Source organism: Protopterus annectens, chromosome 15.part0 (assembly GCF_019279795.1).
Source record: "Protopterus annectens isolate FY-2018-M chromosome 15.part0, PAN1.0, whole genome shotgun sequence".
In the NCBI taxonomy this organism is placed as follows: Eukaryota; Metazoa; Chordata; order Ceratodontiformes; family Protopteridae; genus Protopterus; species Protopterus annectens.
In genome coordinates, this window is record NC_056749.1 from 803165645 (window position 1) to 803187113 (window position 21469).

Below are 21469 nucleotides of genomic sequence, written 5' to 3' on the forward strand. Positions count from 1 at the left end.
CTATATGTTTGCAAGTCAAAGACATAAAGTTAAAAATGACAGTTCGATACCCTTCATAAAGGATGCAAGCAGCAACCTGTCCACCAGGCCACAGGACATCAAAGACAGATGGAAGGAGTACTTCCAGCAGCTACTGAATGAAGAAAACCCCACAGAAGCTGTACCGCCCCAGACACAGCCTATGATGAGAGTAGAAGAGGAGCCCAGCACAGAAGAAGTCATAGCAGCTCTAAGGAAAATGAAGTCAGGGAAAGCAGCAGGCTCAGATGAGGTCACAGCAGATATGATAAAGATGCCTGGTGAGATAGGGGAGAAATGGCTCCTAAGGGTACTCATAGCAGTATGGAAAGAATGGCGTATCCCTGATGACTGTTGAATAAGCGTACTCTTGTCAGTGTACAAAAACAAAGGGGACATCCACAACTGCAGGCAGTACAAAGGTGCCAAACTCCTGTCACATTGCATGAAATTTCTGCAGAGGGGGATTAATAAATGGATAAGCAGAGTAGTGGAAAGTAAGATGGGAGATGAGTAATTCGGATTCAGATCAGGATGCAGCACAACTGACCAAATGTTTGCAGTGAGACAGATAGTTGAGGTGAAGCTAAAGATGAGGAAATAGTCCATCTGGGCATTCCTAGACTTGGAGAAAGCATATGACAAGGTCGCAAGCAGTACTGCAGCAGTTTGATGTCCCAGAAACATTGATAGAATTAGTGCAGGTTATGTACAAAGACCCGGTGATTCAAGTATGGACAGTGTTCTGTCTCACAGGGGGATTCACAGTGAAATTGAGTGTGCACCTGGGTTCAGCTCTGAGCCCACTGATGTTCATACTGGCAATGGACTACATTAGCAAACAGATCAGAGGGAACAGATCAACAAAGTTACTGTATGCAGACAATATGGCATTACAGGCAAACTGAGCAAGAACTTCAGCAAAGGATAGGAGAATGGAATGCAAAACTGAAGGTACATGGGATGAAACAGAGTACAGATAATACAGTGGTAATGGCAGCAAATTGGGGAAATCAGAAGAATCTGAGAACTGAGATAGAAAGGAAGACAGTGGAACAGGTTAACAGCGTCAGGTATCTGGGAGGGGTGATTGAGTAGAAGGGAAGTCTGAATGAAGAGGTTAAAGCTAGAATCAGAGGGGGGGAGCCAACTGGCAAAGATTGTCAGGTGTAGTGTACGACAGATGAATGTAAAAGAAGCTGAAAAGTAAAATGTACAAAACAGCGGTGGGACCAGTACTACAGTATGGTACAGAAACCTGGGCAGTAAAGGCAGTGCAGATAAGGAAGCTAGAGGTGATGGAAATGAAGTGCCTGAGAAGGGTCGTAGGATGCACACTGATGGACAGACGAAGAAATGAGGACATAAGAGCAGAAGCCAAAATAGCTCCAGTTGCAGAAAAAAATCAAACAGAACAGATTATGTGGCCCCGGCACATATGCAGAAAAGCAGAAGATAATCTGGTGAAGAAGATTTGCAACAGGCAGGAAGAAGGTAAGAGTAAACAAGAACTTCCAGCAAAGAGGTGGATGGATTGTGTGAAAGAAGATCTGCAAGAGGTTAGGTATAAGTGTTGAAGAAGACGGGAATGTAGCATTGAATCAAAAGAGATAGTGACAATTAATATGCCACCCTAACCCCATGTATAGTGACAGTTAATATGACACCCTAACCCCATGTATAGTGACAGTTAATATGACACCCTAACTCAATGTAGAAAGTGGGAAAAATAGGGTTGATGATGACTGATGATAACGATTTTATATTTATTATTCTGCAATCGATAATGTAGAATAACATTTTACTCAGTTCACACAGGCATTTCGTGACTTGTAATGCATAAACCAGCTTAACTATAGTCTTAAATTATGCATAATGTATATAATATTGAGGAGACTAAGATTTGCTATAACAATGGATGTGACAGGTCTAAAATATATGTAGGGATATGCATTGACGGGGATATATAACACTCATATATTTATGGTATTTTTCCCTGTTACCTCTCTCCCACTGCATGTGTGTGTGTGTGTGTGTGTGTGTGTGTGTGTGTGTGTGTGTGTGTGTGTGTGTGTGTGTGTGTGTGTGTGTGATTTTATAACATCGAGCTATCGCTCTTGCTGCAACATGATTACCAGCACAGGGCGATACACTGATCACGGGGGCTCATACCAGCCACAGGAATTTGTAAACTTGTGTTATCTGCATGTCTTTTCAAATAACAGACTTTTCTATCTCAATATTTACTGCCTTTGTTTTCTTTCTTGCTGTTCACGACAATGCCAGTGAAGTTCCCACATGTGCACTATTGTACTTAATGCAATGAACAACTGTATGAAACTTCCTTGTATACTTGCTTTGTTAGGGTTTCCTCTCTTTTATGTGTTCCAAGTTGATCTACCTGATGTCATGTCTTACACTCCTTTGTTTACATCATGTACACAAGCCCTGTCTTACCTCAATGTGGACACAAGCCTGTGCTGTGGGATTGAGCTGCGGTGCTCGATGTGTACTGTAGAGTAGGTTGGACGCTTACATATTTAAATAGCAATGCTGCTTGTCGCACACAGCCAGTTGATCGTGTTAGCTGAAATGCAATGTGTACTCATTGTTAATGAATCCACTGTGAATGAAACAGTGAGATCTGAAAGATGCTTCTGAAATGTTGAATCAAGAGTTCAAGTTAGACTGTTGAAATGAATGTTTGGGATCATTCTGCTCAACCTCTTAGGGCAAGAAATCTGGATAAAGCCTAAAATTAATGAGGGAACAAGGACCAAAAATAGGAACAGATTTTAATATTGCTGTTATAAACTGAGAAAGTTGTTAGATTTGTGTTAGAATGAATTTCTGAAGGATATGAAGTTTGAAATAAGTGTAAAACTCAAATGTGTGTCATTATTTAGTGATTTCAACCCTCAGTGATTTGCAAGAAAATTAAAAAGTTTATGACAAATAGACCAAAAATATGAGGCCAAAATTGGACATTGTGTAAAAATCTGGATAGTTGAGAGGAGGTATATTGGGGATCAATAAGAAAACTATAGAGTTTAAACAAGATGATGACACAGAATAAAATGTTATGTAAAGACAATGGAGTAGATGTGGAAAATAGAGCTGTACACACGCTGATCAATGAAATTACCAAAATGAATAAACTCCTGCGTGGAGTTAGTACAGAATATAAGGATATGAGCTGTTAACAAGGTGCTTCACTGGAATGGGTTTGATTTCCTCAGTCTTCACTTATCTACTGTGAGACTCAGAGCAAGTCACTGTTATGGGCCACTGTGAAAACTGAGGCTAGGCTTCAGAACAGTCTCCTCAGTTGTATGCCCAGTAACTACAAATGAACCTATAGTTATGCTCCTGAATGGATCTAGTATAGTTGATTGACAAACAAAATTGTGGAAACCCATATGGCCAAGGCTATATGACTGACAATTCACGTTGTTGCTCAGCTTAAACAAGCCAAACATCAGCATAGAAGACAGACAATATTTTTCTAGGAGGACAAGACCCATGCACTCCCCCACACCTCCTCCTAATTATATATACTAAATCTAAGATTACATAATCTAATTCTATGTAGAAGGAACAAGTCCCCTGTACCCCCCACATCCCCTGTTAACTATATATACTAACTCTGAGATCACATAATCTAATTCTATGTAGGAGGACAAGTCCCCTGTAACCCCCCACACCCCCTGCTAATTATATATAAACTAACTCTGAGATCACATAATCTAATTCTATGCAGGAGGGACAAGCCTCCTGCATTCCCAACACCCTACTAATTATATATACTAACTCCGAGATCACACATTCTAATTCTGGGTAGGAGGGACAAGCCCACTTCACCCTCCACACTCCTTGCTAATAATATATACTAACTGTGAGATCACACAATCTAATTCTATTTATGAGAGACAATCCCCTGCACCCCCCACACCTCCTCCTAATTATATCTCCTAAATCTGAGATCACATAATCTAATTCTATGTAGAAGGAACAAGCCCCCTGCACCCCCACCCCCCTATTAACTATATATACTAACTCTGAGATCACACAATCTAATTCTATGTATGAGAGACAAGCCCCCAGCACCCCCACATCCACTGATAATTATCTATACTAACTCTGAGATCACATAACTTCATTCTATGTAGAAGGGTCAAGACCCCTGTACCCCCCACACCCTGCTAATTATATATACTAACTCTAAGATCACACAATTGAATTCTTTGTAGGAGGGACAACCCCCTGCATAGTATATATACCAACAGTGAGCTCACATAATCAAATGCTTTGTAGGAGGACAAGCCCTTTGCACCCCCCACATCCTCTGCTAATTATATATACTAACTTCGAGACCACACAATCTAATTCTATGTAGGAGGACAAGCCCCTTGCTAATTAAATATACTGAATTTGAAATCACACAATCTAATTCTATGCAGGAGGGACAAGCCTCCTGCACTCCCCCACACCCTGCTAAGTATATATACTAACTCTGAGATCGCACAATCAAATTCTATGTAGGAGGAAAAGCCCCCTGCATCCCCACACCCTGCTAATTATATAGACTAACTCTGAGATCACACAATCTAATTCTGACTGAAGCTGTAGTACATATGTCATGATATAGCCTCATATATAACACTACCACTCAGACTGTAAACTTAATTGGGGAGTTTCTCCCCCATCCATTGTTATACGACTGTGAAGCTCATGGCTAAGCTGGTCTAACTCCCACGTGAAGGGATCAGGGTCTTCCCCTACACACACACACACACACACACACACACACACACACACACACACACACACACACACACACACTGTTACAGATCACTTTATCTAGCATTTGTTTTTGTTTTTTTATCAAATTTAACTGTGGTGTTTTTTAATGAACATTTGTTTTACTGAGCTTTCATTTTACTGGATCTTCATTCTGTTGACACAGTATTCTGGTTTTGTGTTAGGGTGACAGTGTTTGTGCAATTGTTTGGGGTCAAGGCAAATTTTGAGGAAGGTAAAGGGGCTATATTTACTGTAGTGCATTTGTGTTATGTAAATGCGTTTCCTTTTGTCTAGTGTATTGGTACTGTTAGTGAATGGGGTTCTTCAGAAGGTGAGATCCAGGGTAGGGGTTGAGGACATATATATAGATACAGGAGCTGCTCTGGGTTTAGAGTTCTTAACCAGGGATCTGGACTACACCTGAAGAGAAATCCAAGGCATCTACTGAAATATTCTAAAAATAAGTATAATTTAAGTCTGTATTGCACTTTGCGAACTGTATTTTATTTTATTTTTACTGCTTTTGCTTCTGTGGCTGCTTCATTCTGCACTTTGCATTATTGCTATTTATGCCTTAAATTTCTTAGATTAGATTCAGACTTGCTGAATCTAGACTGTTTGGTATCACTTGAGCAGTAAAACCAGCCATCTTACATTACTGTTTAAACTGACTTGTATTTATGCCTTGCGTTTGTGCATAGCTGCGCACAGTGCAATGGGGTTAGCGGTGGCCTGTATAGATGCAAATGTCTAGATACAACTTTTTCCCTTGGAAACAGTCAGTGGAACCCTCAAATATTTCCCTGCTGCACTGTGAGCAACTCAGCTGAGTTCTGAGCAGTATTGCCCCAGTTTTAATACCTAATCCTCAACAGAATAAATCCCATTTCTAACCCTAGAGCAAAAGCAGATCTAACTTGCCCACCCCCTAACAGTACTTATGGTTTAACCTGTTACAATGGACAGTCAGTTTCCCACCATTTTTCCAACCAACCTGATTGACATGGGCATCCTGAGACAATGTAGTAATTTCCTCTTGTATACTAACAACCATTTGCTCCTAAAGCAAACAAATACAGCAAGAAAGATGTAACTATACTATGAAACTAGAATTAATCCTCTCACGTAACAATAAACAAAAATCAAACAGGTTGTCAGCACACACACTTCTCTTCTCACAGAAGATAAAGTCATGACACATAAACCCACATATGCCTAGGTACTCACTAACAGCCTAGCAAAAGACCAGAGATCTTCCAAGTGCAAACAAGTTACACATACTAAAGCATGACCAAAATATAGTACACATAACAACACACTTACCAGTGTCTCAGTGAATAAGTCCCTAAGGCAGAACACCTCAAAATGAAATGTCTTGGACATAGGAGATTCCATAGTGAGACATGCAGCTGTTCTCCTTACCAGGCTGGACAAGGAGAAGGTCACGGTCAACTGCCTGTCAGGTGCCAGGATCCAGCAAATCATGCATGCATTCAAGTCTCTCAACAACAATTACCGTTATGACTCTGTCATAGTACATGTTGGGGTGAATGACTTGAGACATACCTCCCTGGACTATATGAAGAGAGACATGACTGAACCCTAGATTATGTGTCCCAGACAGGTATGTCCCTATCCCTAAGCAACATTCTACCTTCACCCAGGATGATGCTACAATATAAACAAAAAAAATATTGACTTCAACAATTAGCTTAGCTGCCGGTGTCAGTCCAGGCGAATCCAGTATCTGTCATCCTGGAAAGACATGGTCGACACACCACGCTGCTTTGCCAGTGATGGTCTTCACCTGTTTTCTCTAGGCTTTCAAATGCTGGCAAAGATGCTTGCCTCCCCCATAGTGCCTTTTTTAGGCAATACCAAAACAACAAAACTTCCAAAGTGAAAAAATCCACTACAGACAAACTAATGGTTATGCTGCTTAATGCTAGGAGACTAAAACTGGACTCCCTAGAAGCTCTCCTCACCTTGGAAGATGCTGACATGTGTGCCATCACCAAGACTTGATTTAAGGCCACAGAGAGCACCCCAGCTACAATGCCTTCCACATGTTCAAACCTCAAAATGACCATGAAATAACCAAAGTTGGAGGTGTATCCCTCTTCATTAAATCCAAATACATGTCAAGACTGGTTAAACAGTACAACGCTCTTGGGCTACTCCAGGTCCAAATACCTATAGGTAAGACACCCTACCACATCATTGCTAGCTACAGGTTACACACCATGAACCATGAGAAGCACACCACCTACCTGTACTTTCTTGAGTCACTCACTATAAAACCAAACACCTTGGTCATGGGAGATTTCAACTATCCTTCTATCGAGTGGGTAATGTATATGAGTAAAAGCTTGATCATCCTGAGGTTCCTGGACTTTATTAATACAAATGGTCTGGAACAGTTAGTCTGCACCTTCACAAGGGCCTCAAATGTTCTGGACTTTGTACTCACCAATATGAGGGGGGGGGGCACTGCACTAGCCCCTATGTTCTCCCCTCCTTAATAAGGTCAGACCATAAATCTGTCTCATTCAAAGTAACAATCAGACCTGACACTTCCACAGGAGCCATATAAATGAGAAACTCCTCCAGAACAAACTATAGCCTACTAAGCAACAGTTTGAAAAGTTTTGACCCCCTGCTAACACAGCCAACAATTACTCCTATGCAGAGGATTACACAACCACCCTGTATAACCACTTAAACAACCGTATTTACTCTGCTGTACCTGGCTGGATCAAAACCAATTCCTCCCATAAAAACAAGTCACCCTGGTGGACCTCGATTATAAACAAGTTATGTAACAAAAGGAAGAAATTGATATCTAAGAACAAGAGAAAACTTAGTCAGCAATGAAAGACTACCCCCCACACCTTGAACACCAAATCATATCCAGTAAAGTCCCCTAAAGCTAGTTATGAGACTAAATTAGTTTTCCTAGCTAAAAACAATCATAAGGCATTCTTTAGCTACATCCAAAATCGAAAAGGGAATACCCAGCTATGTGCTGAACTCATAGTGGACAGTACCACTCACACTGACCCTGAGGCAATTGCCAACATGTTAGCTGACAGATTTGGTGCAAACTTCACCACACTGTCCCCACCAGCCATACCCCAAAGCATACCTGACACCTGTCCTTTCCCCAGTATCTCCAATGAGCAGGTCACATCTCCACTCTACAAGCCAAAAGCACAGCCTCTGTTGGACCAGTTAACATCTCAGGTTGTTTATTAAACAACTTAAAACATGATCTAGTGCATCCACTTGGCACTATGTTTAACCATAGCCTGGCCACTGACTTTGTTCCAGCAGAGAGGAGAACAGCAAGTATAATTCCCTTGTACAAAGGGGGTCCATAACCAACCCTGGAAACTATAGACCCATAAGACTAACTAGCCTTATCTGCCAGGCCATGGAAAGAATTGTCATTGACCTTATCAACAAGAACATAGGGAACCTTCAAACTCTTGAACTGGCCCAGTTTGGCTTTGTTAAGAGTCGATCATGCTTACTAAACCTGGTGAACTTATTTGAAAATATCACCAAAGTCCTGGATGAAGGCAAAGCAGTACATACCATCTAGCTTGACTTAGGCAAGGCTTTTGACACAATCCCTCACTCAGGTATCATCAAGAAACTCTGCTAGATTGGTCCGAATGCAGAGATGATAAGTCATCAAGTCAAGGAGAGCAGTATTGCTGAAACTGAATTCATCCTCAAGTCTTAGTGAGTACCTTCATGAGGTGGACCCAGTTTTTCACAAAATTTCACCTAGACAACACTGATATACAACTGTATTTATATAGCATATATCATGGACAGAAGTAGGTTAAAAACTAAAAAAACATAGCTGGGTACACAAGAACCAGGATAAAAAAGTGGCCAATCCTGGTGGACACACAGGTGCCAGGACTGGAAAAAATGACAGTGTAGCATCCTCAAAATATGGAAACATTCCTACAATGGGGCTAGGGCAGGCCCAGGGGAGGATAGACCCCCTGTTGTAGAAGGAAATAGCACTCCACAAAAATCACAAAAACTGATAGGTCAAAGAAGAGCTATAAAGACAATAGAGTGGATTATGGAGGATAAGAAAAAAATTATGTATTGTTACTATTATGCAAAAAGCCCAGAATTTCCAGACACAAAATATACAAAAAGATTAAGAGAAAAATTATAGAAAAGAAAAATACTTCCACAAGAAAAACTGTCAGAAGCCTCAAATAAAAATTTGTGTTCATTAATATAACAGATTTGTGAAAAACATTATATAGCCCAAGAAACTTTGATCTGTTTGGAAAAAGAAGCATCTGAGAAAGTGCAAAAATATGAACAACAAAACCTAAAATTTTTTGAAAAGTATAAAAAAGAATATGGACATGGGAAATAAAGTGAGATTTGATATGGTGCAGTATTTATGTAAAGTTTAAAGCCAATTAATCAATACAAAAAAGGCAGCCCCGAAGATATTCAAAGAGAAATACAGGCAAAGGTGTCCAGATATGGAAATTTCGCAATAAAAAAATAATATCACAAAGAGGGAATAATAAGATTCGTAAAGTAGAAGATAAAGAAATAGAAGCTGACATTATGGAGTGCCTGTGAAGTGAAGGATTTGGTGTAGAAGACCCAACACAGGTTACATCTCATGATGGAACGAGTCCCCAAAGTAAGGAGAAACAGGAAGATCAGGAGACATCTGAAGGAGAAATATGGACATGGGAAAGAAAAAGAGAGTTAATATTGTGTAATATTTATGCAAAGAAGAAAGCAAAATTAATTAATACAAAAAGAGCAGCATCAAAGATATTTGAAGAGAAATACAGGCAAGGCAAATGAATCCAGACGTGGAAAACTTTACAATACAAAAGCTAAGAAGACAAAGAGGAAAAGTAGAAAAAAAGATTAGTAATGGAGAAGTTAAAGAAATAGAAACTGGGGTTATGGAGTACCTATGAAGTGAAGGATTCAGTGTAGAAAATCTAACTCAGAAAGCACCTTAGCAGGGTAGAGCAATAGACATCCAAATTAATGAGAAACCAGTGGAATGGGAAGCAATTGGGCAGTTGCCATATGAAGATATTTTGGAGACTTCCAGAGGAAACCAGTATAAATGTTCACTTGAAGCTGGACAGCAAGGGAAGGAACAGGAAACTGTGACAACTCTGACAAAGTCAATATAGAGGGGTGATAGGACAGTGAGTTCCCATATGACAGAGCAATGGATGACACAGGATGAAACTGAAGAGAATGTGCCACAGGAAGATGCTGTAGAAGAATGCCTGCAGGAAATGGAGAACAAAAAAATGTGCCTTCAGTTTAGAAGAAAATGAACTATGAGAAGAGCTGCTTGATTTAATACAGATAGATAGACATATTAAGATTTATGAAAGAAATAGACTGCAGAAGGTCAATAAAACCTCAAAAGTCAGAAGTTTGATAAAACAAATGAGCACAGTAATTAGGACTGTCCATAGAGATCCATGCAATATAACATAAGTAAACAGGGTATATTACTGTGCAGCTAAATTAATAGCAAATAAAATGTTACCACAAGGACACAAGGTAGTAAGGGAAAGGAAGGGGAGAAATTAAATACCATCATGGAAGTATCGAATAGACAAAATTATAAAAGCAATTAAGACAAGAAGTGTCACTGTTAGAGGATTATAGAAGAGGGAACAGATCAACAAAAATACTCAAAAAGATAGATGTGATAAAAGCAATGTGCAGTATTACAACAGACCAAGATTTATCATGTACTGTCATAAATAATAAACTAAAAATCACAGCACAGGCTGAAAAACTTAGAAGATAGAGAGATAAATATAAAGGAAAACTACAAAATAAGCAATTATACTGTGTAGAGAACTGGAAACAAGGAAAATGGAATTAAAAGACCACCCAAAAAAAGAAAAAATAGATACAGTATGGAGAAATATCTATGAAGATGCTGTGGAACATAACAAAGATACTAAATGGGCAGAAGAAGTAAAAGAAATAATAAGAAGTTAAAAGGTGCAGGATATGAAATGGGAAGAAGTAACTGCCAGAGATATTGACATAAAGTTAAGAAAAGCCTCCAACTGGAAAACCCCAGACCCAGATGCAGTACCTAACTTCTGGCTAAAAGTATTAACATCTTTGCATGAATATTTAGCCATGTGTAAGAACTATTTATATGCGGACCCTGAATAGACACCAACCTGGTTAACAACATGAAAAACAATACTCGTACTTAAGAGTGAACCTGCAAGTTATCCTAAAAATCATAGACCAATAACTTGCCTTATGACTACATATAAACTATACACTGGAATTGATGCCAGCAGAGTTTATAGTTATTTAGAATAAAATTCAATCATGGCAATAGAACAAAAGGGTAATAAAAGAAAGACATATAGAACAAAGGATCATATGTTGCTAAATAAAGTCATAATGGAGAACTGTAAAAAGGTGTAGAATTTAAGTGTGGCATGGACTGACTACAGAAAAGCATTTGATAGTATCCTACATTCATGGATAAAAGAATGCTTAAAAATGTATAAGATATGCCCTACACTGATCGATTATAAAACAGCGAACAAGCAACAATGGCAGACCACTTTGCAATTAAACCATGATAAAGGACAGATTATTATTCCAGGGATAAAAATTCAAAGGGGGATATTCCAGAGTGACTCCTGCCGTCCCTGCTATTCTGTCCTGCCCTTAACTCATTAAGCTGTCTACTTAACAGATTAGGCCATGGCTATAATTTGGCTCCTAGAAAACAACAAAGTGTAAAGACCTTCTGTCTTCTCTTTGTTGACGATTTAAAACTGTATAGCTCATCGGATGAGGAACTGAAAGCACAACTGCAAGTAGTCAAAACTTTTTCAGATGATATACGAATGTCATTTGGTCTTGATAAATGTGCAAAAGCAACCTTTAAAACAGGAAAATTGCAGCACCAAGAAAACATCAGTTTGGGACAAGAATGTGATATAAAAGAACTTGAGCAAGATGGAGTATATAAATATTTGGGAACTGATGAAGGATCAATAATAAAACATGAACAAATATAAATAAAACTTAGTAAGGAATACTTTAGAAGATTTAAATTAATCCTGAAAACAGTACTGACATCTAGGAACAAAATTCAAGTTATAAACCAATTTGCTCTCTTGTCCTAACTTACAGTTTTGGAGTGATTGGCTGGCCCCAAAATGTGTTGCTAGATTAGACGGGAAAACAAGAAGGATAATTCATGTTCACCAAATGATTTATAAAAAGTCAGTGTATACCAAGATTATATATTCCTCATTCTGAAGGAGGTATGGGCCTCCTTGAAATTGATTACATGTATAGCTCTGCAATCGTGGGACTGCATGCACATCTGCTGACCTCACAAGATCCAAACAAAGTGAAAGTTTTGAAATATGTGGAAAATTAATCTAAGATGACTTCCTTTCTCATTCTAGCAGAAGCATATCTGTGTCAAGCAGGAATAGAAATCAAACTAGAAGTAGATAAAAATCAGGCAGCAACTGAATGTGCCAAAAAATAAAAGAAAGAATATAAGGTGACGGATCAGACGAGAAGGCAAGAAATGTGGAAAATGCATAAATATATTTGCAAGTATAGAAAATTCCTGAAAGCACCTCATGTTGATCATGATCAAACTCAGGAATGGTTAAGGAGAGGCAAATTCAAACCAAAATATGAAAGGTTAATATTGGTGGCCCAAGATAGTGGGTTACGTACACATTGGTTTACAAAGTCCATTGAACATGTCAGAGAAACAGACAAATGCAGGTTTTGTAAAACAGAATTGGAAACAGTCACTCACCTTGTTGCTGGTTGTGACATACTAATGACAGAAGGATTGTTTACTGAAAGGCATAATAATGTGGCAAGACTGTTGCACTGGGGATTGTGTAAACATTATAATACTGAAGTAGCTGGAAAACATTGGAAACATGAGCCACAAAGCATCATAGAAAATGATGAAGTCTATATCACATGGGATCACCCAATACCAACAGTTCAAAAGATAGATGCAAGAAAACCAGATATAGTGGTCCATGAGAATAAGACAAAAGTAGCATTGATCATTGAAATCGTTCCACCCAGTGACTACAGTGTCTTGCATACAGAGAGACACAAAGAAATAAAATATCAAGATTTGCGGGCAGAAATGAGAGCAAAGTGGAAGAATGACACCCAGACAGTTCCAGTAGTACTAGGAACAATGGGTCTTATAAAAAAGAGTCTACAGTCATATTTAGATATCTTACAAATACATGTAACTCCATACAAATTGCAGAAGGAGTCATTACTGGGCACACTGTGGGTGCTGCAAAGAGCACTTCTGGCTGACATCAAAGAATGAAACAATACTAATTTCATGAACTTTAATCATACTTTGACTTTGGAATGGGGTCCATTCCCATCATGGTATTATAAACCCAAAAGATTTGCAGATTTTAAGAAAAATGGGATTAACCCATATGTCAGTAGATAGGTAGCCAGCTGGGTCACTAAAAGAACCCATACTGTCAAAGTTGGGGATTCCACCTCCACCACTAGAGCAGTTACCAGTGAGTTACCACAAAGTTCTGTGCTGGGCCCTCTACTGTTTGGAATCTATTTTTCGGAAGTCCAGGAGAAAGTAGATGGCCTGTGGCTTACCAAGTTTGCAGATGACTGCAAACTGAAAGCAATCATTGAGTCCACTAAAGATATTAGCATATTACAGGAGGGGTTAGTACAGACAATGATTGATACCTAAGCCACAGTCTAAAACTAAATGCAGAAAAGTGCATCTCTATTCCCTTTGGCAAAGAGGTAGCTTCTGAAGATTACAATATAGGCAGAACTCCCCGAAGCTTGAACCCAGTGGTGCATGACTTTGGAACACAAGTTGATAGCAGTCTAAACTTTAATCACCATGTGTGCATAGTGGTAAGGAAAACCTTTTACATTGCACAACTCATAAATAAGGGCATCACATGCAAGACCAAGAATGTAATAACTCCTCTGTACGCCACCCTCAGCAGACCACTAATAGAGTGCAACTCTGCCTTTTGCAGGTACCTCAAAAGACACCTGCAGCAGTTGGAAAGACCGCAGAGGTTCCTAACCATGAGAATTCAGGGACTCCAAAAAATGGCCTACATGGAAAGTCTGAAAGCCCTTGCACTGTATTCTGTTTCCTACGGGCTGCTGATAAGCAACTTGTACCTGGTCTACAGAGCAGTCTCTGGCCATGCCCTAATGGAAATTATGCATGTCCACAAATCAAATGGTACAAGAGTCACTCATTCCAGAGATCTCAACCTAGCCAGTGAGTTAAACAAAACATGCTGGAGAAACAGATATATCTCTCAGAGACAGCTCATACTCTGGAATAAAATCCCAATTCAAATTAAGCAGAGCTCCTCAATGTCCCTATTTCAGTGCAATCTATCCAACTGGATGGGAGACCATAAATTCACCCCTAGGGTGGCACCTATGTCCCTCATGGACAGGGGCAGCCAGTGTTGATCATAGATCAACTCCGTAAACAATCAAACCATCTAACAATGGTCATTTAGGGAACATGGGTATTACATGGCTAGGTCAGTAAAGGCACTGGGGACATTAAACTAGTAACCTCCTATGAACCTATATAGATAAATAGTATATATATATATATATATATATATATATATATATATATATATATACATATATATATATATATATATATATATATATATATATATATATATATATATATATATATATATATATATATATATATATATATATACATATATATATATATATATATATATATATATATATAAATGGATACCCTAGCAATTTCTAAATTTGTACAATAAATTCTAATGGTGGCTCATTTTACTAAATGTTCATGGTGCCGAACATTTGAATTACTGATCCTCTATGTTGTAAAAAGAGGTAATGGGGCTGTAGAGTGAATTTTGTGAAAGTGTCTGCAAATGAGTTAAGGTTAGGTAACATGATAAATTTAGCATGTGCTTGAGTGTTTCTGGGTTAGGCTCAGCACTAGTTTAGGGGACATATTTAGTGGTATGTTAGGGTTAGGGGCAGGTTTAGATTTCCAGGCATTACTAAAGTAGAACATTGGGGCTTCAACCCCCCCCAGCCTGCATCACCTTAATTATGCCTGTCTTTCACCCTAAGTACCATCCTAATATTCACCAGGCAAAATATAGTTCAGTATTATGGGAGGATTTTAGTTCAAAGATCACAAAAGAAAATTGTTTTCATTTTGCAATCTTTTGCATGTTCATTGTTAGTTGTTTTTGTTATTCTGAATGTTTGAAATGTGTATTTTAGTGGTTTTGTTTTCAGCAATTGAACATTTGATTATTACTAGTAGAATAATCTCTCTCTCTCTCTCTCTCTCTCTCTATATATATATATATATATATATACACACACACACACACACACACACACACACACACACACACACACACACACACACACACACACACACATATTAGTCTATTCATCTATCAACCTGTCTCTCTCTTTCCATATAAACATATATGCATACACACACACACACACACACACACACACACACACACACACACACACACACACACACACACACACACACACACATATATATGTATGTATATATCTGGATATACTTGACATTATCGTCGAAATGCTAGCAGACTGACTTTTCAAATGTCGAGACCACAAAAGCAATGTTTCATATGAATGAAACTTCACTATACCGACGTATAGATGACCTAATGTTTCAAATGTTGATTTTGCCAGCTGAGCAGAACAAGAAATAGTTCATTTCCACATTATAGTGCAATCTTGGAATTGGTATATTTCATTTGCAGGGGGTTTGGGGGGGCCACAGCCCCCAAGAGGAGGGGACAGGGGGCACAGTCCCCTTGCAAAAACATAAAAGTAGAAAATAAATAATTGTATGAATATTCATATTGGTGCTGTAGATACCATCCTGAAAATTTAATGAGATTTTCTTTGCCTATATGGGGATTGGTTGGTGAGTGCAGTGTAGGTGAGGTTAGGTATGTAGTTTTTTTTTTATTTTAAATGATAGTGTACTGTTGCTATGGTATGAGTTGTTAGTTTCATAATTGCAGTAACTGGGAGTTAAGGTGAAATGTTATTATTTCAGTTTTGTGTACGTCAGGCATTTAAACTGTCAGCGTTGTGAGTTTTCGCTTTTGTAGACTCTGTGTTTTAAAAACCGGTCTCCTGGGATTTAAGTCATGTAAAGTAGACCCATATATATACAAATATATATACACATACATACACATACACAATCTCTGATGTATACCATCTCAATGATGGCCATTCTTTTAAATAATGTTTAACTGAGCAAAGCTGTTTTGGAAGCAATATAAAGTTGTGCAGCAATCTATTGTAACACAATCATTCTGAGCTGCTCAATTGTTTCATGTTGTCATCCTGGGTTTGATTCTCTGTCCTTCCTTTCGTCTTCTGTGTGACTCTGAACAAATGATCTCACTAGGTGGTGCTTCCTGGTCACCCCATAAATCAGGTACCAGTGCCTAGGAGACTCAGCTGATAAAGAAATAAAATAAATGCAAAATTAAAATACCCTGGAAAGTGGAAATGTTTACATTTTAACAGCTAAAATAGTATTTATTGGCTAAGGGATGTTTTAATATATCTTTATATTTTAGAATTAATACTAGCAAAACTATTTTTTTTTAATCACAGCACTGCTAATAATCACAAAGCCATAGAAAAGGCATTAAGCACACACTCACCTATTATTCCATGTTGCAGCTGTTCTTCCATGTCTGTCTCAAGCTTGCTGTATTTTATCATGCCCAGGTCTGATAATGTGAAACATTTTTCTGTAAGTCTGCTTAGCTTTCAAAGTATGCTACACAGCTTTACTTCAAAGCATCTCTAGTGCTCTCAGTATAGACTTACATTCTTAATTAGCTTTTCTTAGTGAAATTCCCATGAGACACCCTTTGATTTAATAGTATCTGTTATAAATCTCTGGCATATAGGCTTTATTTCTTTCCTTTGTAACACAGCAGCATACCACGAGGAGAGCTCTGAGCTCACTGCGTTGCCAAAAAATCCCCACAAGTGGAATAAAAATGCTTTCATTTATCACGAATAAGTTTTCAAAGCAGGCATGCATTGGAGACCTTTTTAATAAAACATGTTTAATATACAAATTAGACTAAGCAGTAATAAAGCAGACATTTACTTTAGTAAAAGCCCTTGAATATTTTTTTATTTTGACTGATTCCCTTTTTAGCTAGATATCTAATTCTATGTTCTTCATACCTTCAGTAAGTAGAAACTAATAACTGTGACACAACGACATAGAGTGAGCTGTCTTTGAACATTGAATGGTTGCTGTGAGTTCTACACCTCATGTACACTCCTCAGTAACTTTACTGAACTCAGCTTAATGTTTTGCAAAGGAGAAGATATTGTAACTTAGGAGAGTAATGTAAAACCATCGCACTGACAACATGAAAATTTAAACTATTGTATATAAATTTAGTGCAGATACCTATATTACTCTAAATTATACCAGAATATATCACATTAACATATTGTTTACCCTACTAATCAAGGAGTCTTTACTGGAACAGATTTCAAAGTGTTGATTCTGGGTGGGTAAATTTGAAGTCAGCAATCACTCTTTCTGGGGAAGAGGTATATGCAAATTAACTTTGTGGTCTCCCTCAGAGCTGCTTCCCAGAAGGCATTTGAATTAGTCAGCCGTATAATTTAGCACAGCTGCTCATGTGAATGAATATGGCCAAAAAGTCATGTTCATCTATTGCTGTAGAGGTAAGTACTGATGATTGTAGTGACCAGGTAGTGCTGTGTGTGTGTGTAGGTGTGTGTGCACGAGTGTGTGTGGGTGTGTGTGTGTGTGTGTGTGTGTGTGTGTGTGTGTGTGTGTGTGTGTGTGTGTGTGTGTGTGTTTGTGTGTGTGTTCACATGTGTGTGTGTGTGTGTGTGTGTGTGTGTGTGCGTGTGTGCGTGTGTGTGTGTGTGTGCACGCATGTGCATATGCATATGTGTGTGCGTGTGTGTGTCTGTGTGTGCGTGCGTGTGTGTTCATGTGTGTGTGTGTGTGTGTGTGTGTGTGTGTGTGCGTGTGTGTGTGTGCACACGCGTGCATGTGGATATACGTGTGTGTGTGTGTGTGTGTGTGTGTGTGTGTGTGTGTGTGTGTGTGTGTGTGTGCGCACGCGCATGTGAAAGGCTACTTGTGTGAGTGCTTCTGTGAATGTGTTTCTGCCTGGAAGGTTAAAGTAGGGGTGGGGGTTTATTGAGGGTGTAGCATAGGTGTGTGTGTGTGTGTGTGTGTGGGGTGGGGGTGTGTGTGTGAATGGAATGAATATGTGAATATATGTGTAGTGTGTGCCTGTGTACCTGTGTGTGTGTGTGTGTGTGTGTGTGTGTGTGTGTGTGTGTGTGTGTGTGTGTGTGTGTGTGTGTGTGTGTGTCTGTGTGTTTAAGTGAGTGTGTGTGTGTGCATATGGAATATATGTATAGTGTCGGAGCGGGTGGGGGGCTGTCATACCTGCACATATCCTAAGACTAATGAGCAAATCCTTCAACATTGTTTCAGTAGAGTCACTAACTGCCAGCGATAACTCTACATAGTTTGGTTGAGGGAATCACTAGCCACAGGGATAACTTTTTCACTTCATACCTTAATGTCACTTAAACATAACAGGGATCAGGAGGAAGAAACACTAAGCACTAGGGACAACATCTTAACAATGTCCCATAAGGAAATTAATGGGAAAAAAAGACATTATGGTTTGGGGGAACCACCAGACACCAGGGATACTATAAAGAGTGTGCCATAAAGGCAATGTACAGGTTTCAAATTCTGCACCTTCCTGTCTAAACCACAGACAAGCAGTACACTGCACCACCACTGGATTTCAATGGAAACAATAAATACATTTTACATAAGGTTAATTACATACATATAAGAGAAAAGTATTTCACACCTTCCTCACCTGCCAAAGGAAACATGAGCACTAAGTTAGTGCAGCAAGCATTTTTCTAATAAATATTGAGGATCTTGGGCATTATTCAGTGCCTGCAACCAGGTCAGGCATTACAAGGGAGAGGAACCGGGAGCAGTAATGTACAGAAAGCCAACAGACGGCATGTGAAAGACACAAGGATGGATTTTAATTGTTCTTCTTAGAAAGTCCTTTGCATAAAAGCTGTTGCACTGACGTGCATTTACAGAAGGATATAAAGTGTGAAATTCAAATGTCTGCCATTCATGGCTGACTGTACTCATCCATGATTTACCAGGGTAGGGAAAAGGAGACATTGTGGATATTTTGACAATGCTGTGACAGATATGGGATATGTGGTGTGTGTGTGTGTGTGTGTGTGTGTGTGTGTGTGTGTGTGTGTGTGTGTGTACAAGTGCTGGCATGCATGTGTGTGTGTCTACATGCCTGTGTGTATTGTGTGACTGATGAGTGTATTTACATGCTGCATCTGCTGCCAGTGTTAGCTACCACAGATAAGCGCTAATCTACACACTCTGCAGTTAACAATAATTCAGATACGTGAAAATTAGCCAATGCAGAGGTCTTTCCTCAGTGTGGCTACTGAGTATCTGAATTCAAGCTCAGATCATTGTAGAAGCAGGGTCTTTTTACTGCAGTCCTTTCTGTGAGTGTTCGGGTTTTTCCTGAATCCCTTGGTTTATTTTAATCTCTGTTGCTAACATTTATTACCATGACTTGCTTATATCTTACTGTTTTTTTTCTTTTTTATATGTTTATGTTGTATTTACCTATCTGTGTCTTCACTTTCTCATTGGCCATGGAAAAATATCTGCAATTGATAAGATTGTTTCTCTGAAATGTGTTTATAGGTGTTTTTGTGTTCCAAGCCTTTTTTCATTGTGTTCCCTTTTCTCTCAATGACTCCATTGCACAATAGGCACTGTTTAAATTGGCACAACTGATTAACAAACTATGTTAATCAATCAACACAACTGGAATTCATTTCCTGCATCCCCAGCATACCACCTAATGTTGCAGTGCCTAGACTTTGACACTGATGTGCTGTGCAGATGGCTGGGAGGCTAATGCAATGCCATCATATAGGAACTTATTTATACGTATCACCTGGATATGGCTGCATGCAGAACTCATTGGCACTATAGATCATTGTAGAAAAACTCTAGCAGAAATGAGATATGCAAAATGTAAACAGAAATTCTCAATGCAGTTTGTAATAGTGCAGGAAAGTAATGAAGTAATCTTTGACACCTGTGCAGAATTGCAGCCATATATGTATAAAAATAAGACAAAGAAATCATATTGCTGCACAGTGAGTTGTGGACTGGGATGATATACTTGAAGACCACGCTGCTTTGCAGAGGTTTTTGTATTCTATCATGTCTGTCTTTATTTTCCAAGTAGGCCTATTAGTTGTGAAGAAGATCATACAATAAACTAAATATTGGATTTAAAAACTTAAGTAGCCATGAGAATTATGATACCCAGCTGAAATAAATATTTACAAGTAACAATGCACAGACTACAGTCTGAGTTTGCTAAGAGGGTGGATTTGGGAACATAGAAGATGAAGGAAAGCAGTACAGCATGAAAGGTTTATGGACAAAGCAAATAATATTACCCAATATACATGAGAGAAGGAAGGTTGAATATGTTCATTCATGGAATTTTGTGAAACTCAATAATTTTAGTGCAGGTTTTTAGATGGCAGGAAATACTTCAATGTCATCGGTAGCTCTTTCAACATAGGAAACAGCTGCGCAACTAAGGCTAGTCTAGTTTATTTGGCTTGTTATTTTTTTAATCAATAATGATGCAGAGGTAGTAGTATTTGAAACTTATTAAGGAATGTTGTAGACTTAAATATTAAACACTAACTATAGTGTACTCAGAGTGTTCCTTTATATAGACTTGCAGATGTTTGCAAATAGTCATTAACAGAATGGATCTGAGGTTTATCCTATACTTTAGAATATAGACTGCCGGAGACCAAAGTTCTGTGAAATGAAGGAATGTAATATGTAAAGCAAGGTAGAAGTGGAAGGTCGTTTTTCAGTTTTCATTTTGGGAATCAACTATGAGATGAAGAAAAGTTTTTTTTTGTCACTTAGTAACACAATGGATATTCAAACTGAAATGCTATTCTCTACTCAATTGGCTATTAATTAACTTTCCTGCACAATAGATAAAGAAAACCATGGGGTGGGAATTATTTTTGGCTTCTTGTCTTATATTTTCTTAATATTGTGTCTTCACATCTTTGTTTGTAACATAATTTAAATCTGTGGCTGTTTTTATTGAGGATAGCATGACTGTCGAGCTAAAGACATGGTATACCTTAAATTGGTTTATTATTGTATTTTTATTGCCTGTGTACATTTTTGGTGTTACGGAACCTGTAAATATTCAAAAGGACATTAACTTTGTAAAAGGTAATGGTTCCATCAATATCCTTTTTATTTCAGAAAGAGGGTTAACTCTATTAGTGTATGTAAAACTAGGTTATTAAAATGATGCAGACTGTTTACATCTAGCAGGGTGTTTATAAATAG